Consider the following 13,497-nt stretch of genomic DNA (forward strand, 5'->3'; position numbering starts at 1 on the left):
ATCTTATTCAATTTTTAGAATTTTCTAATAAACATTTGTAATTTTTAATAATATTTTAAACAAACATACATATACTATGTACTATGTATGTACATAAGTACATAAATATACTATATGAATGAATGTGTATATAAGTAATTCTTACATAATGTGCATAACAAAACGTGACCATTTTATTTTTATATGATTATTATCTTTCTTAAACTAAGCGAATGGAAAAGAGAAGAGAAAAATAAAGAAGGATTAAACATTTTGAAAATACATGTATACACTAAAAAAAAATCATATTCAATTTATCAGATTTAAAGGCAAAATTATGAAAAACACAATTACTGTCTCATCACTTTTCTAATAAGGATTATAATGAGTAATTGGTTGTTACTGAACTTTGACATATTGCGGATCTAAATACTGAGATAACGTTTTTTATTTACGATATTTGTTTTCTATATTTTACCCAGGGTATCAAGTTTTTATATTGCAGATCCTCATTATTTTTGAGACCAAATTCTTGATTTTCATCGCATCTTATTTTAATGCAATGGAAAAACTAAAGTTTGAGGAGATGCAACCTAACAAGGTGGTTCTATTATGGTATCGGTGTCTATTTCCGTGGCTTGGGTAGGCAAACAAGTTTTTATTGAGACATTGATGGATCTATTTAGGTATTTGAACATATTAAACGATAATTTGAAGGAGTGAATATCCTAAATGAGTCTATCTGGCAGCTGGTCCTTCTAATAAGATAAGGACTCAAAATCTTCAGCGGCCATTGTAATGGAATGCTGTACTAAACAACTTCATTCTCCTCCTCAGTCATCTGATTTAAACCCAATTGTAAATTTATGGAATAATTTGCACCGCCCATGCTCAACGCTAAATCTCTCGCAGTAGTCCGAAAGAAGTCCAAATGAGAAAAATTAAAATTTTATCATTCTAATTTTAGTAATTAATTTTATATATTCAAAATCCTCTATCTTAGAAAACATGTTTTCAGGATAGCAAAAAAAACTGCTATTTCGCTTATTGAAAAGGAATATTAAATTGTTTCTTCTAAAACATATTATTCTTTAAATTTTGCATTATTGTCAATTTTAATAAAGATACTTAGAGTGCATTTTTCTTCACATAGTATGAGGAGCCGCAGAACAAAAGGTACTTTGTTGAATTTTTTTCAAACTGATTTTTTGATATTTTTAAAATATTTGTGTTGAAATCTTTTAGAAGAAATCAATTTCCCAAAAAAAAAGTACCTTTTGTTCCGCGGCTCCTCATATACATACATATTCACTTGTAAGAAAAACATTTAAATTTGTATTTAATTTGTGACTTCGATTAAGTATAGCATGTTTTATTCATATTATTTAAGGAATATAACAAAACAAAAGGTACATATCGTCACTTTAAATGCAAAATATAAAATTATTTAAAAATTATAACCAAAAACCATTGCAAAATGAATAGTATCTCTGATATAAACTTAATTTTTCTTATTTAATCTTTAAACAGAATGACACACACATTTTTAAATTAAAATTTGTTATTTTTATTAGTCATTCATACTTTCATTATCTATCAAACATTCGATTTTGGTATATATACCCACCATCAAAAAAAATTGTCATTCCGTATGTAACACATCGAAATAGTTATCGCAGACACACAAAAGAATATATTCTGTGACCCTAAAAAATTCTAAGACGATCCGTCTGACAGTCTGTTGAAAACACGGTAGGGCTCAAACGAAAGGTCAATGATTTTACCTAACCCCCATACAAATGTCCCTCCGGAATACTGTGAGCAGACATAAATATGTTGATTATGCGGCAATGCTGATAAAATTTGTGACTTCCAATTATTAGCTTGACATTGAATAGATTGCTTTTCTTACAGTGCATGTAAAATGGTTCTTAAAATGTTTTTTTTCATTCTATTGTTTTTTTTATATATATACACATGATATTAACATTTATGCGTATTCATAGTCCGACGTTGAAGAACAAACAATAAAGGATGTTTATTTAAAAATGAATATGAAATATGAATGACAACGAAAAAATATATGTATGTATGTACATATGTATAAAAAAAGAGTAAAATAGATTCAAGTTGAAAGCAAAACATGCAGTTTTATTGCAACTCCATTATAAATTCAATGTTTTTTTGCTGTTTTGTTATTGTAATGTAAACAACAATTAAGGAGAATTTAACACAACACAACAAATGCAATTTAAGGCCATAAAATAATATTTGCCATCCCAGACAGACATAAATGAGAATGGATTAAAAAATATACAAAATGATGCCTTTTGAAGTACAAAAAAGCGCGCACTTGAAATGTTTACAACTTGAAAACAATTTATTAAGATTGAAAAAAACACATTAAAAAAATCAAACATACGAAGTCAATATGCAAAGCCTTTTAATAATTGAATAGATTTATTTTCAGATCAGTAAAACTAGTTTTGTGCCCTGATTTTGAAATAATATTGTTTGTATATAAGAATATTATTTACATTCTGAATTTATTTATTTTTATTTAATGCATATTGTTGCCAATTGTCTACATTCCAGTTCCACTTAACTTTAGACGAATATAAGCTTGATAGAAAAATCAAATGGAGTACGAAAAGTTTCAGCTAAAGAAATTCTAAATCAAACTAAAGCTAAAGGAAATATAATAAATAAAAATCACCTAAATATTTGATACTTTATAGAAAAATAAAAGTAAAAATCATACATTTAAGGGCTAAGGATGTCACTCAACTAATACCGTTAGTTAACAAACACCTGTCATTTAATCCCAAAGAAGTATGTTTTCATGAACTTGTAGTTTAGCATATAAAAATCGATATTTGGTGGGGAAATATGAGTGATCACAGATTATTGCCCTTTTTCCTCTAGGACCTCTTATTAACGTTTTATGAATGATTTTATATTTTTCATATAAAAATCGATATTTGGTGGGGAAATATGAGTGATCACAGATTATTGCCCTTTTTCCTCTGGGACCTCTTATTAACGTTTTATGAATGATTTTACATTTTTCATATAAAAATCGATATTTGGTGGGGAAATATGAGTGATCACAGGTTATCGCCCTTTTTCCTCTAGGGCCTCTTATTAACGTTTTATGAATGATTTTACATTTTTCATATAAAAATCGATATTTGGTGGGGAAATATGAGAGATCACAGATTATTGCCCTTTTTCCTCTGGGACCTCTTATTAACGACCTCTTAAAATCGATATTTGGTGGGGAAATATGAGTGATCACAGGTTATCGCCCTTTTTCCTCTAGGGCCTCTTATTAACGTTTTATGAGTGATTTTACATTTTTCATATAAAAATCGATATTTGGTGGGGAAATATGAGTGATCACAGATTATTGCCCTTTTTCCCCTGGGACCTCTTATTAACGTTTTATGAGTGATTTTACATTTTTCATATAAAAATCGACATTTGGTGGGAAATATGAGTGATCACAGATTATCGCCCTTTTTCCTCTGGGACCTCTTATTAACGTTTTATGAGTGATTTTACATTTTTCATATAAAAATCGATATTTGGTGGGAAAAATGAGTGATCACAGATTATCGCCCTTTTTCCTGTGGGACCTCTTATTAACGTTTTATGAGTGATTTTAGATTTCACATATAAAAATCGGTATTTGGTGGGGAAATATGAGTGATCACAGATTATTGCCCTTTTTTCTCTAGGACCTCTTATTAACGTTTTATGAGTGATTTTAGATTTCACATATAAAAATCGATATTTGGTTGGAAATATGGGTGATCACAGATTATTGCCCTTTTTCCTCTGGGACCTCTTATTAACGTTTTATGAGTGATTTTAGATTTCACATATAAAAATCGATATTTGGTGGGGAAATATTAGTGATCACAGATTATTGCCCTTTTTCCTCTAGGACCTCTTATTAACGTTTTATGAATGATTTTATATTTTTCATATAAAAATCGATATTTGGTGGGGAAATATGAGTGATCACAGATTATTGCCCTTTTTCCTCTGGGACCTCTTATTAACGTTTTATGAATGATTTTACATTTTTCATATAAAAATCGGTATTTGGTGGGGAAATATGAGTGATCACAGGTTATCGCCCTTTTTCCTCTAGGGCCTCTTATTAACGTTTTATGAGTGATTTTAGATTTCACATATAAAAATCGATATTTGGTGGGGAAATATGAGTGATCACAGATTATCGCCCTTTTTTCCCTGGGACCTCTTATTAACGTTTTATGAGTGATTTTAGATTTCACATATAAAAATCGATATTTGGTGGGGAAATATGAGTGATCACAGATTATTGCCCTTTTTCCTCTGGGACCTCTTATTAACGTTTTATGAGTGATTTTACATTTTTCATATAAAAATCGATATTTGGTGGGGAAATATGAGTGATCACAGATTATTGCCCTTTTTCCTCTAGGACCTCTTATTAACGTTTTATGAGTGATTTTAGATTTCACATATAAAAATCGATATTTGGTAAGGAAATATGAGTGATCACAGGTTATCGCCCTTTTTCCTCTAGGGCCTCTTATTAACGTTTTATGAATGATTTTAGATTTCACATATAAAAATCGATATTTGGTTGGAAATATGAGTGATCACAGATTATTGCCCTTTTTCCCCTGGCACCTCTTATTAACGTTTTATGAGTGATTTTAGATTTCACATATAAAAATCGATATTTGGTAAGGAAATATGAGTGATCACAGGTTATCGCCCTTTTTCCTCTAGGGCCTCTTATTAACGTTTTATGAATGATTTTACATTTTTCATATAAAAATCGATATTTGGTGGGGAAATATGAGTGATCACAGATTATTGCCCTTTTTCCTCTAGGACCTCTTATTAACGTTTTATGAATGATTTTACATTTTTCATATAAAAATCGATATTTGGTGGGGAAATATGAGTGATCACAGATTATTGCCCTTTTTCCTCTGGGACCTCTTATTAACGTTTTATGAGTGATTTTAGATTTCACATATAAAAATCGATATTTGGTGGGGAATTTTATTGCCCTTTTTCCCCTGGGACCTCTTATTAACGTTTTATGAGTGATTTTACATTTTTCATATAAAAATCGATATTTGGTGGGAAATATGAGTGATCACAGATTATCGCCCTTTTTCCTGTGGGACCTCTTATTAACGTTTTATGAGTGAATTTAGATTTCACATATAAAAATCGGTATTTGGTGGGGAAATATGAGTGATCACAGATTATTGCCCTTTTTCCCCTGGGACCTCTTATTAACGTTTTATGAGTGATTTTACATTTTTCATATAAAAATCGATATTTGGTGGGAAAAATGAGTGATCACAGATTATCGCCCTTTTTCCTGTGGAACCTCTTATTAACGTTTTATGAGTGAATTTAGATTTCACATATAAAAATCGGTATTTGGTGGGGAAATATGAGTGATCACAGATAATCGCCCTTTTTCCTCTGGGACCTCTTATTAACGTTTTATGAGTAGTTTTACATTTTTCATATAAAAATCGATATTTGGTTGGAAATATGGGTGATCACAGATTATTGCCCTTTTTCCTCTGGGACCTCTTATTAACGTTTTATGAGTGATTTTAGATTTCACATATAAAAATCGATATTTGGTGGGGAAATATTAGTGATCACAGATTATTGCCCTTTTTCCTCTGGGACCTCTTATTAACGTTTTATGAGTGATTTTACATTTTTCATATAAAAATCGATATTTGGTTGGAAATATGAGTGATCACAGATTATCGCCCTTTTTCCTCTAGGACCTCTTATTAACGTTTTATGAGTGATTTTACATTTTTCATATAAAAATCGATATTTGGTTGGAAATATGAGTGATCACAGATTATCGCCCTTTTTTCCCTGGGACCTCTTATTAACGTTTTATGAGTGATTTTACATTTTTCATATAAAAATCGATATTTGGTAAGGAAATATGAGTGATCACAGGTATCGCCCTTTTTCCTCTAGGGCCTCTTATTAACGTTTTATGAGTGATTTTAGATTTCACATATAAAAATCGATATTTGGTGGGGAAATATGAGTGATCACAGATTATTGCCCTTTTTCCTCTGGGACCTCTTATTAACGTTTTATGAGTGATTTTAGATTTTTCATATAAAAATCGATATTTGGTTGGAAATATGAGTGATCACAGATTATTGCCCTTTTTCCTCTAGGACCTCTTATTAACGTTTTATGAGTGATTTTACATTTTTCATATAAAAATCGATATTTGGTTGGAAATATTAGTGATCACAGATTATTGCCCTTTTTCCTCTGGGACCTCTTATTAACGTTTTATGAGTGATTTTAGATTTCACATATAAAAATGGATATTTGGTTGGAAATATGAGTGATCACAGATTATTGCCCTTTTTCCTCTAGGGCCTCTTATTAACGTTTTATGAATGATTTTACATTTTTCATATAAAAATCGATATTTGGTGGGGAAATATGAGAGATCACAGATTATTGTCCTTTTTCCCTGGGACCTCTTATTAACGTTTTATGAGTGATTTTACATTTTTCATATAAAAATCGATATTTGGTGGGGAAATATGAGTGATCACAGATTATTGCCCTTTTTCCCCTGGGACCTCTTATTAACGTTTTATGAGTGATTTTACATTTTTCATATAAAAATCGACATTTGGTGGGAAATATGAGTGATCACAGATTATCGCCCTTTTTCCTCTGGGACCTCTTATTAACGTTTTATGAGTGATTTTACATTTTTCATATAAAAATCGATATTTGGTGGGAAAAATGAGTGATCACAGATTATCGCCCTTTTTCCTGTGGGACCTCTTATTAACGTTTTATGAGTGATTTTACATTTTTCATATAAAAATCGATATTTGGTGGGAAAAATGAGTGATCACAGATTATCGCCCTTTTTCCTGTGGGACCTCTTATTAACGTTTTATGAGTGATTTTAGATTTCACATATAAAAATCGATATTTGGTGGGGAAATATGAGTGATCACAGATTATCGCCCTTTTTCCTCTGGGACCTCTTATTAACGTTTTATGAGTGATTTTAGATTTCACATATAAAAATCGATATTTGGTGGGGAAATATGAGTGATCACAGATTATCGCCCTTTTTCCTCTGGGACCTCTTATTAACGTTTTATGAGTGATTTTACATTTTTCATATAAAAATCGATATTTGGTTGGAAATATGGGTGATCACAGATTATTGCCCTTTTTTCTCTAGGACCTCTTATTAACGTTTTATGAGTGATTTTAGATTTCACATATAAAAATCGATATTTGGTTGGAAATATGGGTGATCACAGATTATTGCCCTTTTTCCTCTGGGACCTCTTATTAACGTTTTATGAGTGATTTTAGATTTCACATATAAAAATCGGTATTTGGTGGGGAAATATGAGTGATCACAGATTATCACCCTTTTTCCTCTGGGACCTCTTATTAACGTTTTATGAGTAGTTTTACATTTTTCATATAAAAATCGATATTTGGTTGGAAATATGGGTGATCACAGATTATTGCCCTTTTTTCTCTAGGACCTCTTATTAACGTTTTATGAGTGATTTTAGATTTCACATATAAAAATCGATATTTGGTTGGAAATATGGGTGATCACAGATTATTGCCCTTTTTCCTCTGGGACCTCTTATTAACGTTTTATGAGTGATTTTAGATTTCACATATAAAAATCGATATTTGGCGGGGAAATATGAGTGATCACAGATTATTGCCCTTTTTCCTCTGGGACCTCTTATTAACGTTTTATGAGTGATTTTACATTTTTCATATAAAAATCGATATTTGGTGGGGAAATATGAGTGATCACAGATTATCGCCCTTTTTCCTCTGGGACCTCTTATTAACGTTTTATGAGTAGTTTTACATTTTTCATATAAAAATCGATATTTGGTTGGAAATATGACTGATCACAGATTAACGTTTTATGAGTGATTTTAGATTTCACATATAAAAATCGATATTTGGTTGGAAATATGTGTGATCACAGATTATTGCCCTTTTTCCTTTAGGGCCTCTTATTAACATTTTATGAGTGATTTTACATTTTACATATAAAAATATGAGTGATCACAGATAGATTTTAGAAAATGTATTTTTTATAGTAACATAAACACTTACCTTTCGCACGTTTTCCAAAGCTACCAAAACGTTCCCTTTCTATGACTTGGGTATGAATGTAACGATCAGAATATGAACGTGATAGTTTGTCTTTTGAACTATGGGCACCCATATTCTTTTTTTTTGCTTTGGAAATACTCTAATCGATGATCATCAAGCAACTCGTATTCGTACAACAAACAAACAGCAATTTGCAAAAATTTCTCTCTTGAACAACAACAGAGTTCGTATGTATTTTATTAAATTTAATTAATTTTTTTATTTGCACTTTACTATTTATGATGTTGATGTAGTTGTTGTTGTGTACATGAAGCACATATGTCGTTTAAAAATACGCCCGCACACATTTCGAACTTAAACGCAGAAGAGAAGACGGTGAACAACAACACATTCTTATGACAACAACAGCAACAATTGCAGTCAGCAAAGGGGTGAAGTGTAGTTTGTTTTGTGTTGACAACTTTACAGCCACTGTTGCTGCTGTTGCTTAAATTAAACGCATTGCCGTGGCTTTTTTTTTGATGAAATAGATATTTTTTTATTTATGTTTTGTTTTGTTTAATTTATTTATTTATCCGTCTTTGTGTTACAACAACATTAAACAAAATGAATTATGGGAACTAAAATTGTATTGCAATAAAGAAAGAAGATGAGCACATTATTGGCATTCGTACGACGATGGAGAATTATTGTTCATGGTGTTTTATTTGTTGTTTTATGCTGCTGTTAAAAGATTTAATGCCTTGATTATGGGGTTTATGGAAATTATGGAAAAAATATTGTAGTTTTTACTGTGTTTTTGTTTTTGCGACTTATAAAAGCCGCTGGGCTTTTAGGGAAAATGAATACGTACCTCTTTTATTCGTTTAAATTAATGTGTAAATATAAGTGATAAATATGTATTAATTTAAATTTCAATTACTAAATTGTAGTGAGTTTACACTTAAAGATTTTGCTATAATTGACAAAATAATGGTAGTTCTTAATGCTAACATAAGAAAAAAACAAAAAAAAACTTCTTGTTCAAAAGCGATCTCTTTAGTTTAGTACTCTTTTTTGGTTTTATATAAAAATGTTTAAGTAATTTCAGATTGAATTTCCAGTTGAATTTCAGAAGTTTCTAATTGTATTTAAGAAATTTCCAATTATACAATTAGAAATTTGTAAAATATATTTTGAAATGTCTGAAATACAATTCGAAAATTCAGAAATTCAATTGGAAATGGTGTAGTCAAGACATCGGGAGAAAGAGTCAAGTGGTTTCGAAAATAAGTAACCATTTTATTCATTACTTCTGTAGATCTAAACCCATTTTTATATGTATATAGGAAAGTACACATTATAAATTTATTTTAATATAAAATGATTACCTCATAAAATGTTGTCCCCAAAACATAAATAAGTCATTCACATTAGGAGTGAAATTTTTTATACAAAATTAAATCACATTATTTATGATTAATATGGATTTACTCAATAAAAAAAGTAAAACACAGAACAAAACTATCATCAAAGATGGGTAACCCCACGCAGAGCTTAACAAAATGATTTTTTAAATAAAAACATACGAATATAATCTACATATTTATTTGGATGAATTTCTCAAAATAAAACAGATTTTCAAAAAATAGAAGAAAAAAACATTTGTGCTCCCAAGCACACAAATTTTGGTTAAAGACTTATTCACAAACACCTACATTTTTGAATTTGCCCTCCTTTTTACTTTACAAGTAATCTAGAGCATTTTTAATAAATGCAGCAGGTGTTTTTTCTTTAATTTTTGTTTTACCAAATTTAAAAAAAAATTCAAAAAGACAAATTTGTAATGGTGTCGCAATAAAATACAAGATACTCCTTTTATTTTTTTTCGGTTTTATACCCTTCACCATGTGTGGTAAAGGTGTATAAATATAAGTTTGTCATTGCATTTGTCATAGATTGTAGTATAAAATACAATATTCAACTGTTGTAGATATTCACTTGCAACTGGAGGTTGTATACGTGTTGGTTAAAATCAACTTTCCAACGGCAACATATATCTTGTGCCAATTATTGTTTGAGAATTTAAATAATCAGTCCATAAATGTCATAGATGTGATCAAAAACCATGACTATCTCGAGTTTTAGAAATAACATTTCGATCACTAAGCTATGTAATGCGAATATAAATATGTTTGTTCCAAAAAAACACTAATTTGTAATTTGAAATATTTTAAAATGAAGGGTATATAAGATTCGTTACAGCCCAATACAACACTCTTTTATGTTAAATTTTCAGTGCCCATTAAGAAAAGCAAAAATGACAAATGATGATCAGTAAATTTTTATTTCGCCATATTGCACTAGATTTCATATAAAAAAACCGACTTTTTTGTCTCGTGCTGAAAAGTTTCTTTATGAAGCTGAATGAAATGAAAATTAGTTTTTTTAGGCGTGAGAAACGGAAACTAATTAAATAAAATTTTATTTCGGCTAGTAAAAATAAAACACACACACACAATTTATAATAGAACAAGAAGATGACATCCCCAGGAAAATAGAAATGACAATAACAAAAATAGCATCGCAGAACGAGAATGAAATGCAAAACATGTTGACAGATGCAAATGTCACGATGAGTTCCATTTAGAAGAAATTTAAACACAATATTAATGGCGGTAATAAATGATATGAGGTTGAAAATAATTCTACTCGTATGATAAAATATATAAATTTTGTTAAATATCTTAAGCGAGCTTTAAAAAAAACTAAGCGAGGAAACCCTAGAAGGGGTTTGAAATTAATTTATTATAGCCCTTTAACATTTGGCAACTTTTTATTGTATTTGTTTTTTTTTTATTTAGTTGCAATTTAACTTTTAAAATATTTGAAAATGTCGACATACATATTTACATAAATATGTATAAAAACAGACAACCACTTACAATTTCAACACATTTAATGTAAATAATTTGTAAACAAAAATTGTTGAAATATTTTTAAGGAAACTAAAATTTCTAAAACCGAAAAATGTATGTGTCAATTGTTGTTACTTGATTTGGTACCGACTACCAACTTACAAAACATTCTCCCCACATCACTAAAGTTTTCAATATTCCCGAAAATCGAAAAAAAAACTTACAAATGTATTTAAATGAGCGTGCTTCATGTGAAATATGTGTGTATTTGATATTTATAGAATTTCTTTTTTTACGCGTGTAAATGTCATGAGTGATTCGTTGTTGTCCGTCTTTGTATCCATGATAATTACGGGATACTCTTCCATTCACAAGGTAATTTGCCCTTTTATCTGGTGTGTTTTATTTTGGTTTCCATGTATATTTTTGGGATTCATGTAACAAATAGTTTTGGTATGTTGTGTTGCAGTTTGATTTTAGTTTTTTATGTTTTTTCTTTCTTGTTCTTTTAAAGTTTTAATAAATGATCAATGTTGATCAATAAATTAAAATTTAAATGTACAAGCGGAAACAAAATGAAATACAAAACACAAGACAAAAAAAAGACTAGAAGTAGAAGATTGAATAAAAACGAATGAAAATGAATGTCAAGGAGACATAATGGGATTTTTATGACTTTTTTTCGTTTTTTTATAGAATATTTTCAGATAAAATTTTCACGAGTGGGTTTTTACGACTAGAATGTTTGGACAAGAATGTTTGTAATCATAAAACTGGTATTATTTGATAAATGATTTATTTGTTTAGTTAATGTTAGTTAATTACTTTCTGTAATTTAAATAACCTCCTCGGTAAAACGAATGTTTCAAGTAAATAAATATGTACAATGTACATATTGTTACGAAATTGTACTTGAATTCAAATATATCGATTTTAACGGCTGACTTAAAGTTGCATAATGCTATTTGAAAGCAGTGCCTCTCAAACTGTAACATATCTGTGGGCATTATTAACATTAAATAAAAGCTTTGAGTTGATCATTGATCGTAAATATGACAACGCTGAATGTTTGCTGCAACTCGTATATTCAAATTCGAATATACGAGCTTTGACAGTTAAAGAACATTCTAGAAAGTTCACCAGAGATGGCGTGAGCTCTAGGCTTCGAATATAAGAGCTTTGACAATCTAGAGTGAAGATGGCAGTGTTATTAATAGCGTCAGAGGTTGCAGTCGTTAGTTAGTTTATCAGAGACGCTATTCGAATAAACATCAACTGAGTGCCTTAAAGTGTGCTGTATTTTCAAGTGATTTCGTCCACATTATAAAGTTTGTCGTGTATAAAAAACATTGAGAGACTATTTAATTCTGTGGTTGTCGTACATTTTAAATAAATAAAGAGTTGTTACAATTTTTAACCTACTAAACGGCTTTTATTTGCAATCAAAAGTATCCGGTTTATTTAAAGGAAATAAACCAACGTTTTGAAAAGGTTAAAACGTAACAATATGCATTCAAAATCAATTTGAGGTTATTATTTCACCACTTTTGCTACATTACTTTGTTATATTAAGCTCTGTGCAAAATCGATTTTTTCAGCTCCATAGGCTTTTAAATTATAGCTTACCTCACATTTGTATTGATAGTTGGTAATGTAAGGACTGTATGTAATACCGCAGTGGTTACACCACTTTTGCGCTGAATGCCTCATTTAATTTTTATAGAATTTTGAGAAATTAAATTGTTTTTTGAGCCCTATTTGTAAATTAGGTAAAACTTTATATACATATTATTTAAGTTGTGCACTACAAGAGTGGTTTCGGCCAATTTAAATCATTTAAGTTATATAATTTTAATTAAAATAACATAACTTTAGCTTGGTGTGAAAACGTGTTAAGTCCACTTTTTATGAAAATTCCGAATTTAATACAACTCGCTAGAATAAGTAAAAATACAATGTTTTCGAAAACAAAAGTTTACAATTCTTTAATTTGTTATCGTTGTAATACTGTGGTATACAAAAGTGTCTTCTTTATATCACCTGTTAACTTTGTGAAGAGGGACTTAGCACATTTGTATAACTATTGTTAGATATCGAATTTCAAAGGTTGATTTTCATTAAATATCAAAACACGTAATTTAACATAATTCGACTTAAGATGTTTTCCGATATAGTCAAACATTGTTTAACTATGCCTTTTTACATACAGATTTCTTAAGCATTAAACCATACCATATGCAATTGCACAAAACCTCAATCTATTTATTAAAAGAATTTCAAAAATGTTTATATTTTTCTCCCAGCTCTCAAAATAATTGTATCAGATTTTCCCAATTCAATAGAAAATGAAATCATAAAATGTGTCTGTGCTCCTAAAGTGACATAGATATTTCTATTTATTTTCTGTATTTTTTTTTTTATTATTTCT

General features: G+C 29.6%; 1 protein-coding gene across 1 annotated transcript in view; it reads right to left on the bottom strand.

Annotated features, from left to right (window-relative positions):
- Positions 1–13,497, bottom strand: part of toc (toucan) — a 158,253-nt gene that overhangs the window by 76,331 nt on the left and 68,425 nt on the right. The window lies entirely within an intron of this gene.

The sequence above is a fragment of the Calliphora vicina genome, chromosome 2, assembly GCF_958450345.1.
Source record: "Calliphora vicina chromosome 2, idCalVici1.1, whole genome shotgun sequence".
Lineage (NCBI taxonomy): Eukaryota > Metazoa > Arthropoda > Insecta > Diptera > Calliphoridae > Calliphora > Calliphora vicina.